This window comes from Stenella coeruleoalba (genome assembly GCF_951394435.1).
Source record: "Stenella coeruleoalba genome assembly, chromosome: X".
In the NCBI taxonomy this organism is placed as follows: Eukaryota; Metazoa; Chordata; class Mammalia; order Artiodactyla; family Delphinidae; genus Stenella; species Stenella coeruleoalba.
The window spans coordinates 54,632,253-54,648,792 of NC_137152.1; the positions used below are offsets into that span (position 1 = coordinate 54,632,253).

Here is a 16,540-nt window from a genome sequence, read left to right on the forward strand (position 1 = left end):
AGGGCTGCAATGCAGCTGAAGGCCAGTAGTGGGCGGCAGTTTACGGGAGGAAGCGCAGAGATCGGGGCGACTGGAAAAAGGGGAGGGGAGGGAGGCAGAGGCGGAGGGCTCAAGAGGCGAAGAACATAACTGTGTTCCCTGGAACAGGAGGGTAGTTCTCGGTTAGAAGGACTTGAGGGAGAAGAGTACCAACCTCTTAAGAGTGCTTGGGCCAAACCTCTATGACCCCCCCACTTCTCCCCTCATCAGGGTGACCGTGAAACAGCCATAAACGCGCTGAAAAGGTGATGCTAGGCTCTCCAGGTAGGGAATCGGAAGTGGACCCCCCTTTCCCTGCTGGGGGCCTTCTTTGTGTTCTGCGGGAGCAGTCCCCCGGCTTGGGCGAGTGGGAGGGGCCGGTTATGCAAATGAAAGCATTTGATTGGCTGGGGCCAGCCAAGGCCCAGGTGCCGAGGTGAGCTGCGGGATAGCGCGCCTGAGCCAGCCGGCCGGCGGGGTGGCCATTGGCCGGCCGAGCGCGGCCTCCAGCCTCACGCCCCGCCCCCTGACCCAGGCGAAGGGCGGCGGGCGCCCCTCCTTTCCCCCCTCCCCGCCTCGCGCGCCTCAGGCGTCTCCTCCTCCTCCCTCCCCTCCCCCTCCTCCTCCTCCTCCTCCCCCTCCTCCCCCCCTCCTCCCGCGTGCCCCGCTTTGTGTCCGTGGTCTCCCGCGCGGGACAGAGGGGCCGGCCGGAGCTGGCGGTTTCTCAGCACTAGACCTGGACTCCGACCCGGCGCCAGGTGAGGTGGGGCGGACGGGGGTCAGGCCCCCTCACAGTCCCCCCTAGCCTCTCTACGGTTCTGTTCTCAGACTTTCTCTTTTCCCACACTGCGCCCCCAACTCTGAGCTCTCCCCGGAATCCCTGGGTCGCGTTTGGAGCCCCTCCCGAGGGTCCCTCGCGGCCCCGCGGAGCAATGCGCGCGGCTGAGCCCCGGCCGGCCTCCACCTCTTGGCCATCACCTCTCCCCACCCACGAACTCTGCCCCTTCTCGCCTGGGACCTCTGTCCGCCCCCCACTCTCCTTCCTGCCGGCGGCTGCGCCCCCAGCAGCTCCCTAATCTCGGTCCTCAGAGGAATTTTCTCCGTCTTCCCCTCCCCCACATCCGTTACTACGCCTCCTTTCCCCCCCACCCCGACCTGGCGACCTCTGGGAACCCCCGAGGTGGGCTTGGTGTTCTCGGGCCCCCCCCCCATGCCCGCTTTTGTTTGCCAGCGTTTTGCGACTGTCGCCGACTCCTTTCGCCTCCCCCTCCTCTTTGTAAGGCCGGCCTTTGTCCCTTAGGGCAGGTGCTCTGTTCCGTGATGAGAATGGGGAAAGGCTGGCAGCCCTGCTGCAAAGCCGTGAGGGATCGAAAGCGCCTACCTTTGTCCTTTCCGCTGCCCCCCTACCCCTTGTTCAGCGCCTCAAGCCAGGAGCCTGAAGGCCAACAAGAGAGGGGCCTGCAACCTTATGCACTAGGCCCTTTTGATGGGGACAAGTGTAGGGAGATGACTAACAGGAGAGCTTGTTGGTCTGAGGTAGTAGGAAAGAGGGATGCAAATGGACACTTTGAGTCATTTCTTTCCATGTTGGGTGTCCCGCTTAATGACAAGAAACACACATTAGGGTTATTGTTTTTATGATGCTTGGGCGTGCTGTTTGCTTCTCAGTGTAGAGCTCACCATCTGATTTTTATTAGCAACCAATATTTATCCATTTCATGGCCACAACTTAGGCAACGTAGGTTCTGCAAAGAAAATGGTTTCTCTTGCATATTTGTGTGTGTGTGAAGGAGAAATTGATGTGTTTCTTTCGGTTTTGCTCACTGATGCTGGGCACATGGAAACAATACTGTGAATTTGGTGGTAGTATGTTGGAAACTGGTGACTACATGTTTCTCCGAGTTTTGTTAGGAGAATGTAATTGATTTGCATAAAAAGCTGCAAGTTGTCCTGGCTAAAGGGATTCCTTCAGTGTTCATTGCTCTCTGGGCATATTTCTGAGCATTTTTGATGTTTGTCGGGGTGCTGTCTTATGCTAGGTCTCTCTACCATTTGCCAAACAAAGCCTTTCTTCTCTTAGGATTTAGTTGAACTACTGTTGTTAAGTCTCTGCCACCTCAATCTCATTTCTTCCTTTGGTTTGGAAAATCCAACAGGGCCCCAACATGCAAAAGCTTTTTTTATTTTCCATTCAAAAATGGACCCTTGGAAACAGGTCCAGAGAGACTATCAAGCATTCCGTGTTGGGCTCTGAATTTTCTTTGATAAAATGATAGTTTTTAAGAATAAGGACTCCATGTTGATCATTTTATAATTATGTTAAATACTGTTCTTTGGAGGATTGCATCACATAGGCATTTACAAAATGAGTAATCCAAATATATGTTTGTTGGCTAAAATGGCAGAGACTTTGTATGTTATTGGCCAAGTAAGTGTTCATCATTTGTATTTTTTTCACATGGAATGTGGGAGCTGGAAAGGATCACGTAGTCCAACCCCTCATTGTGCAAACCAGAACAGCGACAGGAGAGCAGGGACATGACTTGCCTAAGGTCATGAAGGGAAAGTTGCCGAGGGTCAGCAATCAGTTTAATCCTGAAGTCCACCAGCTGGGACAAATCGTGCTTGGGAATACCTGAGAAACCTAAGACCTAGTTGGAGCAGAGGAAAGGAACTGGGAAAATAATAGAAGAGAGGGTGAGGGAAAGATTAGAGTGGTGTCCATGGTGGCCCTTGAGGCACCATTGCCAAACCAGTGCAGCCTTTAGCTAGATATCCTTTAGTACGAGAGCTTAAAAAAAATAGCCTTGACTAATTAGAGCAATCAGAGTAAGAACAATTTTTCTCCTTTTTTTAACAGCTTAATTGAGATATGATTCATACACCATACAATGCATCCATTTAGGTGTGCAATTCAGTGGCTTTTAGTGTATTCACAGAATTGTGCATTCATCATCACAGTCGATTTTAGAACATTTTCATTACCCCTCTCTTTTGAATACATAGAGATGGTACAAGCATTGGAAGGGTGATAGGTGTAGGACAGTTGCTTCCTGATGTATCTCATCTGGGCAGTTAGGGGCTGGATGGCAGCTCTGACTTTGCTCTAACTGTGAGATTCTTTCATATATCTGGTTGCTTAATGGGTTGAACCCATAATGAAGATAGGAACCTTGTCTATCTATTTAAACTTTGTATTGTGCCTAAGCATGGGTGCTTTACAAATATTTGTATGATGAAGCTTTGGAAAATATTAAAATAGATATAGAAGTGCCAAATGATAAGCTACTACAGTGAGAGATGCTGTTTAATAGTTTCACTCCTGATTGCTCCAAACTGTTGTGGACACAGCAATCCTACCTATTTAGCTAAAAATAGCATGATGTTCTTGGGCATGTATAATCCTGCTTAAAATTCAAATTGAAAATTGAAACAACTGGCTCTTGGCAGAGGCTCTCTTCCAATCTATTCTAAAATGAAAAATATTTTTCTGTGACTTGTGGAATTGCTCCACCAAGGGAAGGATGGTTTTCATGTTATAACATTTTGATTTAGAAACTATCTCCTACATTTTCCACCCTAGTTGCTTTGTGTCAGCCTCTGTTTATAAACTCAGCTAGTATTTTTCTGGAAAGCCCTTTTGTTTTTAGCATAGATTCTGAACCCCAAATCAGGAGGTGAGCCAGAAATTGGTCACTAAGGTAGCTAAACTGGGAACTGATCCTTTGTGACTAGTCTTTTCAACTGGAATATAAATCCATACAGGCTGGGGGTACAGGGAATGAGAAAGAACTAGGGTTTTCCATACTTATTTTAAAGTGCTGAAGAAGCACACTTTTCACCATGGAAACACCTTCAGTAAGGCCTGGAAGAGTGTAAAGATAAGTGTTGGTAATAACTTGAAAGCATAAAAGGGATATTTTCCCCATAACATTTAAGTTTACCACCCCATCTCCCCTGTTTGAGAATGAGAGATGTAAACATAGGTGCCACCCTATCAGCATGATCTCTTTTGAGAGCACAGAGGTGAAAGTTTATCAAGGCAAAGAATCAAAGTTCTGAAACTCCTGTTGCCATCCTAAAAGAAGGCTAATGTAGGGAGGGAAGAAAATGAATTCCTGTTAACAGCATTTCTACACTGAACAATTTGAAGGCAGCTACCATTGTATTTTTCTTTGTGCCCCAGCACCTAGTCCAGAGCTTGGCACATGTTTTGTTGAATTATTGAGTATGTCTGCATTCTAGATGGCTTTGTAAGCATTAATCTTCAGGATATCCCTGTGGGATAGGTGGTATTATCCCTATTTTACAGATGAGGAAAGTGAGGATCAGAGAGGTTGAGTGACTTGATCAAGATCCCACAGCCAGTAAGGGGCATAATCACAATTTGAAGTTAGAGTTCCTGAGAACTTCGTGTCCAGGGCTTTTGCCAAGAGACCACAATGACCTCTCTCCACAGCAGAGAAGCTGTGAGCCCCTTCTCTCTACCCAGAAGATACTGCTCTGAGACTCTTCAGGTGCCAGAAGCTGTTAACAGATGGACTAAAGCCAACTCCCAAATGTCAGCTTTTTTTTTTAATAAATTTATTTATTTTGTTTATTTATTTTTCACTGCGTCGGGTCTTCGTTGCTGTGTGCAGGCTTTCTCTAGTTGCGGCGAGCAGGGGCTACTCTTCGTTACGGTGCGCGGGCTTCTCATTGCAGTGGCTTCTCTTGTTGAGGAGCACGGGCTTAGTTGCTCCGTGGCATGTGGGATCTTCCTGGACCAGGGATTGAACCCGTGTCCCCTGCATTGGCAGGCGGATTCTTAACCACTGCGCCAGCAGGTAAGGCCCCAAATGTCAGCTTTTTAAGTCTTGATGACCACAAACTGCTGTACCAAAGGAGGAGGTAACCTGGGGGTAGAGGGGCTGCTGGAAGCCTGAAGGAGACGCCCCCTCTCCTGCAAAAGGAACTTGGACTTGGGAAGACTACCATAGAATGATATTGTGGGGGGAACCTCAGGAGGAGCCAAAAGATGGGAATTGGTTGGCTTGACTTAACAGCAAATGTGTGCAGGCCTAAGAATACTAATGCAGTAAATAGGAATTTCCCATTTCTTCAAGTGAAATAGAGTTGTATTTGTCATTCATTTTTTTATGAACTTACAGTTCACTCATTTAAGGGTGTAATTCAGTGGTGTAAAATTCACAGAGTTGTGCAACCATCACAGCAGTCAATTTTAGAACATTTCACCACCTCAAAAAGAAAAATCCTTTAGCTGTCCCCCCAGCCTCTCCCCACCCCACTGCCCCACCAACCTCCCCATCCCCCTCAGTGCTACTAATCTACTTCCTGCTTCTATGGATTTGCCTGTTCTGGACATTTTGTATAAATGGATTCATATATGGTCTTTTATGACTGGCTACTCTCACTTGACATAGTGTTTTCAAGGTTCATCTGTGTTGTAGCATGTATCAGTACTTTATTTCTTTTCAGGACTGAATACTATTCTATTATATGAATATATCACATTTTGTTTATCCATTCATGAGTTGATGGGCATTTGGGTTATTGCCACTCTTTTGGCTATTATGAATGCTATCTTTGAACATCTGTATGCAGTTTTCTGCATGGGCATGTGTTTTTATTTCTCTTGGTTATATATACCTACTGGATCATATGGCAACTCTATGTTTAACCTTTTGAGGAATGGCCAGGCTGTTTTCCATTGTGGCTGCACCATTTCACATTCCCACCAGCAGTGTGAAGGTTACAGTTTCTCCACATCCTTGCCAACCCTTATTAATATCAGTTTTTTGATTCTAGCCATTCTGGTGGGTGTGAAGTGATATCTCATTGTGATTTTCTTTTCTTTCTTTTTTTAAAATTTTTATTTATTTACTTTTGGCTGCATCGGGTCTTTGTTGCTGCACGCAGGCTTTCTCTAGTTACGCCAAGTGGGGGCTACTCTTCGTTGCGGTGCGCGGACTTCTCTTGTTGCGGTGGCTTCCCTTGTTGTGGAGCATGGGCCCTAGGCATGCGGGCTTCAGTAATTGTGGCTCGCAGGCTCTAGAATGCAGGCTCAGTAGTTGTGGCACACGGGCCTAGCTGCTCAGCGGCATGTGGAGTCTTCCCGGACCAGGGCTCAAACCCGTGTCCCCTGCATTGGCAGGCGGACTGTTAACCACTGCACCACCAGGGAAGTCCTCATTGTGCTTCTCATTTGCATTTACCGAATGGCTAATGATGTTGAGCATCTTTTCTTGTGCTTATTGTTTTGCTTTGCTTAGTCCCCTGATTCTCACGTTGTTTATAAATTGACTTGAGACCCGAGCAAGCCAACTGTTATTACTCAGGTGATTAGAGGGAACCAGGAGGATAAGGGACTACCTTTCCACTCTTATCACTGTGTGCTGGAGGGCATGGGTATGGATAATTTTATCTAGGAATGCTGACCTGATAAAAATGATAGGGCCCACCTTAAAAAAAAAACCAGAAAACCCTCCAGCTTATTCACATACCATACAATTCACCCATTTAAAGTGTACAACTCAGTGGTTTCTAGAATGTTCAGAGTGGTGCAACAGTCAATTTTAGAACATTTTCCTCACCCCAAAAAGAAGTCCTGTCCCATTAGCAGTCACTTCCCATTTCCCCCAAACTCCTCCCCTCGCCTTCCCTCGCCCAAGGCAACCACTGATCTACTTTCTGTTTCTGTAAAGTGTCCTTTTCTGGCTGGTTCATATAAATGGAATCATACAACATGTAGTCTTTTGTGTCTGTCTTCTTTCTTTCAGCATAGTGCTTTCAAGGTTCATCATGTTGTAGCATGTAACACTTCATTCCTTTTTAAGGCTAAATGATATTCCATCCTATGGTTATACCATAAGTTGTTTATCCATTCTTCTGTTGATGGACTTTTGGGTTGTTTCCACCTTTCAACTACTGTGAATACTGCTGCTATGAACCTCACGGGAGGTTTTTGTGCGGTCAAATATATACCCAATTCTTTTGGGTATATATGCCTAGGAGTGGAATTGCTGGGTCATAAGGTAACAACATTGAACATTTTTGAGGAACTGCCAGACTTTCCCAAAGTGGCTGCACCCTTTTAGGCCCACCCTGTTTTGCAGACTTAGAAGAGAGAAATATGTTAGCTTTCTTTTCAGTTTTGCCTCCTGGGGCTGAACTTTATATACAGGTGTGTGTGTGTGTGTGTGTGTGTGCGCGCGCGCGTGTGTGTGTGTGTACTCGTGTGCACTGTGCTTTTTTGTCTTCCATGTAGCCTAAGGACATGGTAGCTAGAGTTGGCAAAGAATTCTGAACCTAGCTAGACAGGTGCTTTCTTGTCCTTGTTACATGGTTTGAGGCAAAATCCTAGAAGCTTTGGTGTCTGTAAAACATCGATTCTTCTGATGGGGTAGAGTGATTAGAATGATATAGAGAATGAATTATTTCTTATTTATTTATAGCTTTTTAGGATTTCTTTTTAATTTAATGTGCTGCTTGTTGAAATCTTGACCCTGGTATTTACACTGTTGCTTTGTTTGAAGATTTAGACTTATATTCCACAATAGGGTAATTGTTTTATTGGTTTTTTTAAAAAATTATTTTATTATATTTTATTTTTGGGTGTGTTGGGTTTTCATTGCTGCACGCGGGCTTTCTCTAGTTGCAGCGGGGGGGGGGGCTACTCTTCGTTGTGGTGCATGGGCTTCTCATTGCAGTGGCTTCCCTTGTTATGGAGCATGGGCTTCAGTAGTTGTGGTGCACAGGCTTAGTTGCTCCGCGGCATGTGGGGTCTTCCCGAACCAGGGCTTGAACCCTTGTCCCCTGCATTGGCAGGCGGATTCTCAGCCACTGTGCCACCAGGGAAGTCCCCATGGGCCCCAGTTTTCTGATCTGTAAAATGAGGGGACTGTGCAAAATGATCTCACATGTTTCTTCTAACTCAAATCCTGTGTTAGATAAGTGTAAGTGAGTTGTGAATTCAATTCACAAGTTCCTGTTTGTACCTAGACTGTTGTTGAATCACAGTCTTGAGATTTTGTTTGTTTGGTTGGTTGGTTGGTTTTTTTTGCGGTACGCGGGCCTCTCACTGCTGTGGCCTCTCCCGTTGCGGAGCACAAGCTCCGGACGCGCAGGCTCAGTGGCCACGGCTCACGGGCCCAGCTGCTCCGCGGCATGCGGGATCTTCCCGGACCGGGGCACGAACCCGTGTCCCCTGCATCGGCAGGCGGACCCCCAACCACTGCACCACCAGGGAAGCCCGAATCACAGTCTTGAGTTAGTAACAGTCTTATTTTAATAAAGGTCTTGTCTTCCCCTCTTCTTTCCTGTGATAAGGCTTTCATCCTCTTGAAATAGATCTTTGTTTACTTTTCACCACTTTTCACTGAATTTAGATATCTTAAAAAAACAAAGACCCTAGAGATTTGGGGATTTTTCAACTTGATGAAATTAACACATTTTGTATAAATATGTGCATTGGGGATCTGGATACACATGTGTCCTTCAGATTTTCAAAAAGGAGAAAGAGAATTTTGTAAATCTTGGGTTAAATTCCAAACTAGATTATTAAGAGTTGTTTTTTTTTTAAATGTTGAGCCTTCTTTTAATTTATCTATTTTTATTTTTGGCTGTGTTGGGTTTTTGTTTCTGTGCGAGGGCTTTCTCTAGTTGTGGCAAGCGGGGGCCACTCTTCATCGCGGTGCGCGGGCCTCTCACTGTCGTGGGCTCTCTTGTTGCAGAGCACAGGCTCCAGACACGCAGGCTTGTGGTTGTGGCTCACGGGCCAGTTGCTCCGCGGCATGTGGGATCTTCCCAGACCAGGGCTTGAACCCGTGTCCCCTGCATCGGCAGGCATATTCTCAACCACTGCACCACCAGGGAAGCCCAAGAGTTGTTTTATAAACACTCAGAAAAAAGAAGTGGTGAGCACTGGAACCAGTATTGGTTCACTAAAGTCAAACGAATCATGTCAGACTGCCAAATTGCCTTGATGGACAGGGTTACTGGACTGGTAGACCAAGGAAATAGGGTAAATGTGGTATATCTAGATTTTAGCAATGCATTGGCAGGGCTTCTTTGGTCTACTCTTGGATAAGATGGCAAGGTGATAATAGTGATAATACATTTAAGTGGATTTGTCTGCAACTGGTTGGGTGATCCGTCCCAGAGGAAAATGATGAAGGAGTCAAGAGCAGTGAGGAGGGGAATTTCTAGTGCACGTGTGTCCTGGCTTCATCCTTGGGCCTGTCTTTTTCAGTCTGCCTCCCCATCCCCCTCAAATTATTTTATATTATAATATATATAATTTTAAAATATATAATTTTTAAAATTATATTTTTCCTGGATATATAAATATTACATTCAGATTTGTAGAAAATTGGAACATAACAAAATACAAAGTAAAAAAAGTTCAAATCACCTGTAAAACTACCTCCAGAAATAACCTCGTGTTTGTGTATATTTCCCTCCAAACTTTTATATATCATATAGTATGTATGTATCTCTTTCAAGACTCGGATCATTGTATTTAAGCAGTCTTATATCCATTCTTTTAACTTGGCATCATGCATATTTTATTAAAATGGTTTTTAATAATTAAACAATATTCCATCATGTGTGTGCCATAATTCATGTAATCATTCCCTTATTGGAGGACTTGTAGGTTGTTTGCAATTTTTTGATCTTATAAATAACACTTTGATGGATATCCTTGTATGAGGCTTTTTGTGAATCTGTGATTGTGCCTTCAGAATGAATTCTTTGGAGTGGAATTATTGGGCCAAAGGATATGAACATGTTTAAGACTTTTGATATATTTGATATATTTTGGTATATTTCTCCACCTCCACCAACCTTGCTAACATGGAGTATTATTTTTTAAAAAGCTCTGCAAATTGGATAGGTAAAAATGTTACTTAATTCATATCTTAATTTGTATTTCTTTTTCATAATAGAATTGAACATTTGTGTGTGTGTTTGTTTGTTCATCATTTTCTTTTTTTGTGTGTGGATTGCCTGTTCATACCCTTTCCCCATTTCCCTGTTGACGTATGTTCATTAGTTCTTACCGATACGTAAAAGCTTTAAAGTAGTTAGAATATTAGTTCTTTGTCATATATATTGCAGCGGTTTTCCCCATTTTGCTTTATTATTTTATTTTATTTTGATGTACAGATGTTTTGTTTTTATGTAGTCAAGTCTATCAGTGTTTTCTTTTGTGTATTTCACCTCTGCCCCTAGGTTTGGAAGGGCCTTTCCTACCCTGAGATAAAATAAATGTCTGCCTTTGTTTTATTGTAGTTATTTAATGTTTTTCTTTTTGCATTTAAAACTTTAACCTGCCTGGACTTTATTTATGAGGTAAGATAGGACACTACCTTATTTTTGCTCCAAATATTTAAGGAATACCTTGGTACCATTTATTAGATAATCCATCATTTTCGTGCTGTTTTGAAGTGCCACCTTTATTACACACGCACACACACAACCACACACACATGCTCATAATTTGGATTTGAGGTTTCTTAATTCTGTTCTGTAATATTTTACTCTGGGATTATCAGAGTAAAATATGAAAAATGACCACAGATGTTTTGACAAATAACCAGAAGGGTCTTTCTCTAGGTCTCAGTTTCTGGGTTCCTTCCACAGAAACTTGACCCAAAAGAGATTCAGTTGATACCCCAATAACTATTGTGAGAGAATTCGTGATCCTATTGGAGTGACTACTGTGAAGAACATTTGAATCTAGATTCTCAATTGACATAGTAAAACATAGAAATCAGGGAATTCCCTGGTGGTCCAGTGGTTACGCTTCCGTGCTTCCACTGCAGGGGGCCCAGGTTCGATCCCTGGTGGGGGGAAAGCCGCCGGCTGCGGCCAAAAAAAGTAAAAAACAAAACAAAACATAGAAATCAGTTATATTATCTCAAGTTAGCAAGCTTAGTCATAAAATGTTGTGTGTTTCAGTCACTGTGTTGCAGCATTTCTGTTAAGTGGAAAAGATTGTTGTGAACAAGAGTACCTGCTACCTTCAGGGCAAGGTATTCATTCTCATGTTTTCTAGATGAGGTGTTTTGTCTTGGGGTGGTTCTTACATAGACTTTGACTTATGGGTTAAAGGAGCTAAAGGCTTTGTTAATCTTGCATTTGAATATACTATATGAAATTCTTTTGAATTAGAGAAAAGGCCCTATTTGAAGCTTTTACTCTGATCTGTTGGGTGATCTAGAACAGGGTGAGGAGAACCAATGGCCAGGTCCTATGAAAAACTTTTTCTTAGCTTGATGCGAGATCAAAGCATTTTTCATTCTACTCGTTTCAGACCAGGTGGCTGAATGTCATGGCACATTTATATAGTATAGCGCTTTTGCTCAGTGGCCCTTCCTGCATAATCACTAAGCTCTTTAGGGGACAGAAACATCCAGTCAGTAGGGATAATCTGGATTTTTTTTATGGCATGCTGATATGGCTTGTCTTGTTTTCTGTTTTATTCCCAGTATCAGGACCCTGGTAATGTGTGTGTATGGGTGAGGAAGCACATTGTGACAGTGCAGGGACCAGAATACAATGACACTGAAGTTTCTGTTCTGGGTTAGTCATAGTTCCGAGCCCATTGTTCTAAAAGTAGAGCTGCAATTATTTTTCTTCAAGCAGCATTTGCCCATATGGAGGTCTGTTTGCAACTTTTCTGCCCTCTCATATAGCCTTAAATTCTTTTTATTGCAATTTATACTCCTTAAATTGGTATTTTTTTGACCCAAAGAGTTTAGGATTATTTGCAGATGTGAAGATTTCCTTCTTGTAGATCATATTAAAATTTTTTATTAGACTAGTCCTAGGTTTGATTTCTTATGGCCCTCATTGATTTGGTTCTAAAATCATAATTATGTCAAAATTAGAAGGGAACTGAGAAATTGTCTAGTTTTAGAGGTGTCAGATTCTTTTTTTTTTTGAATATAAAACTTTATTGACCACTGTTCACCAGTATTTACAATAAAGTAAACAATATACAGTTGAATAACATTCTGATTACTACAAAGTTATTGTTTTTCCTGGCTTCTGCTGAACCAGTAACCCCAAATACTGAGAAGATTGAGCCTACATGTAAGGAATGGGTTGGGGTAAAGTTTGAAAAAACATGCAGGTCAAGTTTAGATTAGTAAAGTTGGTTCACTCATTTATTCCTGCAGATCCTAAATTGCCAGCATCTCTAACCATCTGATTAGGTTTCCATTAACAAGTCTGAGACATTCCATGTATCACAATCTTTCAGTAAATACAGCACAGGGATTTCAACTTCTTATAAAAGAATGGTTTGCCAAAAGGAAGCTTTAAATGTCCATTTAACTAAGTCTTGCTTGGCTAATTAACACATACCAGAATTTTTCTAGTTTTTTCATTTGGGTTGACAGAGATAAAATTTTCCTTTCAGGGGTTTTTACATATAAAACTGCATTTATATGATGGTAGATATGGATGCAGATTCTGGTAGGGCTGCTTTAAAAAATTATCCAATTTAAATTGTTTACAGTAATTTGTCTAATTAATTACAAAATTATTTAATTTGAAAGGTTAAGACTTAAATTTTCAATTTAAGTTGAAGTGATTTCTTATATTGCTCAAAATGATAGAATCCCAGAAACATGGGCTTATCCATGGTTGTGAAAGGCTGTTTTTGTTTTGGTAAATGTGTTTAAACAATAACCAGAAAACCCCCAAACCATTTACATATGTATACACATACAAAAAACCCAGAATGGTCCTTAGGCATATATGGGTTAAATGCAAATTCTAAATTCTGATTGAGTAATGACTATGGAGATTTTCCCGCACATTTAGAAAAGCTGTTCTCTAATGCAGAGGAAGTAATATACCGTGGTATCAAACGTTCTTTTCTGCTAAAGGAAGCAACTACAGAAAGCTTTTATTTGTTCAAAGTAACCAGTGCTACAGATGCAAAACAAAAACAAAAACAAAACCCAACAACTTCCCCAGTACTACTTCAAAACGAACATATCAAACTTGATTTTCATTAGAATGTAGTTATTTCTTCACACTAATAAAAAAATCAAGACCCAGATTTTTGATAAAAAAAATATATAAAAAGCAATGCAGACAATTATTGAGCTTCATCTTCTGGACAAGAATGCCAAGTTAGTCTCTCTTCATAAAAAACAATTACAAATAAAAACCACAGGGCCTCCCTGGTGGCGCAGTGGTTGAGAGTCCGCCTGCCGATGCAGGGGACACGGGTTTGTGCCCTGGTCCGGGAAGATCCCACATGCCACGGAGCGGCTGGGCCCGTGAGCCACGGCCGCTGAGCCTGCGCGTCCAGAGCCTGTGCTCTGCAACGGGAGAGGCCACAACAGTGAGAGGCCCGTGTACCACAAAACACACACACACACACACACACACACACACACACACACACACACACACACAAGCAATTACAATTTGAGGACACTTCATATTTGCCTCTTTTGCCAGCACCAAGTCCGCCTCATCTGAATGTTTCCATTTCCTGAGAAACATGAATTCTCCACTGCTGTCTGTGGCACCAATTATTCGCTCTGGGTTGAGACCTCTGGCAAAAACCTCTTGGTTTATCAGCAGCATCTCTTTTCTTCTTTGATTTGCTATCATCAGATTCACTGTCAGATAAAGATTTTCTTTTTGTTCCATTTTTTTCTTTACCAGCTTTTTGAGAATTAAGAAATGCTTCAATTAGCTCTGGACAATCTAAATTTCCTTCGGGTTCCCAAGTATTGTCTGCATCTGTAAATCCCTTCCGCTTCAGGAAATACTCCACCTTCCCATTCACTACACGTCGGTCCAGTACTTTTTCTACCACAAATTCTTCAGGTTCTGCCTCTTCGACTTTTTTACTCTCTCCATTCTGTTTCTTTCCCATTTTTTGCAATGTAGTTTTATTGGAGGCCATTTTTTACTGCAGACTTGAAGAGCTATTATTCACCGCCTCCGAGCTGCTCCGGTCCGGGTCTGCGGCTTCCGTTAGAGGTGTCAGATTCTTTAAATAGTAGGCCCCATAATTAGAAACTAACCCAAGTAATAGGCTTCATATTATTTTATAGAGACAAGTTTGTGATTCCAAGAAATGTTGTGCTGTTTGACGATTCATGTACTTATCACCACACTGACAGGTATCTTCTTGATGGGCTTATTTTACTTTTGGCTCCATCCATTTCTTTTGAAAACATGAGCTATGTTGTTGGGACAGATGCTTGTAATTCATACAAATCCTGAGGGTTTGCACTCCAAAGGCAACTGTAGAAACCTAAAACACAATTCATACTCATCAAAATCTGTGACTCTCACGAGTTCTGTACATTTGCACAACGGGTGATTCCTCTGAGCTCAGGGCAGCTCAGCAATGGCAAATGAGGGCTGTATGAGTTTGAGATTGGAACACCTTCACTTCCATAGGAACAAACGAGCCTTTGGGCAGCTATTGCCTTGTTTTGTGTTGATAGCCAACCAAGACACATGCTGTTATTCAGCCCTGTCTTCCCTACTCAGTATTTGTGTGGGGACTCAAGGTCAGGAAGTTACATTTCTCCTTTGCATTCTATTTGTATTCCCGTCTTTCCATTGTTCCTACCTGTCACAATCTGTGTGTCTGAAGTCTGTCATCCAGTTGTCTCCCCAGCCTCATTGTCACTTCCAAATTTGGTAGACATGGTTTTTATTTTATTTTGGAGCATTTACCTTTTATATCTTCATTCAAACCATAGGTAGTCAGTGCTTCATGCAGAGTAAGTACCCTTTTTTGCTTCCCATTGTTTCCTGTCTCTACAACATTTTCCTACCCATAATCAAATAGAACCACATAAGTCTTCTATGGGTTGAGAAACTGAGCCCCTTTCTGCTTTTCCAAATTACTGACAGATGTCATTTTTTATCCTGAGAAGACAGTTTTTCTGTCATTAGGAACGTAGATGCATTTGAGATCAAAGTCTTATAGGGGAGATGGATTTGGAGGCTTGGTTATGTGTCCATTTCATATTAGTGGATATTGTAGTTTCAGTCCTCTTTGATGCTTTATTAGGCTATTAAGTAGGTCTTGAAACCTCTGATATGTTAGTGTTTTGCAGAAGTGGTTTGTGGTTTTGTTGTTCAGTTTTTACCATTTTGGGGTCAGTGGAAGGAGAAAGTTTTGTATTCTTTTTTCTTACATTAGTTCCTGAGGAGTCAGAATTTGAGAATTACAGTGTCTAGGTTTGTCCTGTTGGATCTTTATAGTGAGTTAGCACGTTCAGTAAAGATCGTTGACTCAACAAGGGTGCAGATTGCCACGCTAAACTTTGAGAAGGAAACAAAAACCACATCAAGGAGCTTACAGTTTTGTAAAGAAAATGACATCACCACAAGTTCTGGGCACTAGATTTTAAAAAGGGAGAGGTAGTGGAGGGCCTGGAAACCACGTTAGATGAAGAATGGTTAAGGAAGTAACAATATTTAGCCTGGAGAATAGAGAACTTACTTGGAGTACATGATGGCCAGTTCCTATTATGGCTGATATTATCCCACCTTTTCCTGGTCTTTCAGGAAGAAATTCAGAAGCTGCCTTTGATCCTTTCTCACCCTACATCCAGTCAGATGTCAGATTTTCTCTCCTCTAGCTCCAGCATATTTCCTGATTCTTGCCTCTTCTTTCTGTCCTCAGTTGCCCCCACACTATGTCAAGCCTTTGAAGTCATTGTCTATACTAGTAGAACAGGTCTCTGTTATCTTTGTCGCTGTTTTCCCTTCTGTATTATGTTCTCAGAATAATCTTCCCCAAAACCGAGTTCTAATTGTATCACTTTCCTATTTAAACACTTAACAGTGGTTCCCAAAGCCTAGTAAGAAAAGTCCTATCTCAAACTCTTATAATCTGGCCCCCTAACCTTCCATCACTTCTCCTTCCCCTGTTCACACTCTACCTTCTCTTCAGTCTTATTCAGTAGTCTTGGAACCTGCTCCAGGCTTTCCCAGCTCTTTGATTTTCTTTAAACTGTTCCTTCATACAGTTATGCAGAAGAGAATCCATTATGTTTTATACTGTTTTAGACACCAAAGTAGGACCAGCTAGCAAAAGAGATGGCCCTCAATCCAAGAATTTTCTCTTGAATAGTGTTGTCTAATAATTAAGGAATACAGAGCTTCCCAACATTGGATATATTTGAGCAGAGGCTAGGGGGCTAGCTGGTTTGGATGCTGTAAAGCAGGCCCCCCTAGGGGCTGTAGGGCCTAGACAAAAAGAGAAAGCATGGTCCTCTGCTGTCAAGAAACTTAAATCTACATGTGAGGCACCACACTTATTCTCCCCACAATAGCCATAGTGATACACATACAAGCATGTTCATGTCATTCCTTTACTTAAAATTTTTCAGTGACTTCTTTCTGTTACTCTTAGGATGAAAGCAGAAATCTTTACTGTAGTCCACAAGGTCATGTATAATCTGACCTCTGTCTACCTTACAAGTCTGATCTCCTGCCAGTATTCCCTTACTTCCCTGTGATCCAG

General features: G+C 42.5%; 1 protein-coding gene and 1 pseudogene across 6 annotated transcripts in view; one reads left to right on the forward strand and one right to left on the reverse strand.

Moving 5' to 3' along the window:
* DLG3 (discs large MAGUK scaffold protein 3) overlaps nucleotides 1-16,540 on the forward strand; it is a gene marked incomplete at its 5' end in the record, with an annotated part of 59,938 nt that overhangs the window by 12,380 nt on the left and 31,018 nt on the right. The window contains one exon of one of the 5 annotated variants that reach the window (XM_079909750.1): nucleotides 688-776. The exons of the other annotated variants lie outside the window; for them this stretch is intronic. Of the gene's footprint in view, nucleotides 1-687; nucleotides 777-16,540 lie in introns of those variants that run through there. 5 annotated transcript variants of the gene reach the window in all.
* On the reverse strand, nucleotides 13,133-13,954 carry LOC307180309 (chromobox protein homolog 3-like; annotated as a pseudogene). Its single transcript has 2 exons — nucleotides 13,465-13,954; nucleotides 13,133-13,195 (listed from the first exon to the last, which is right to left on the reverse strand). The product of its transcript is annotated as a chromobox protein homolog 3-like (transcript).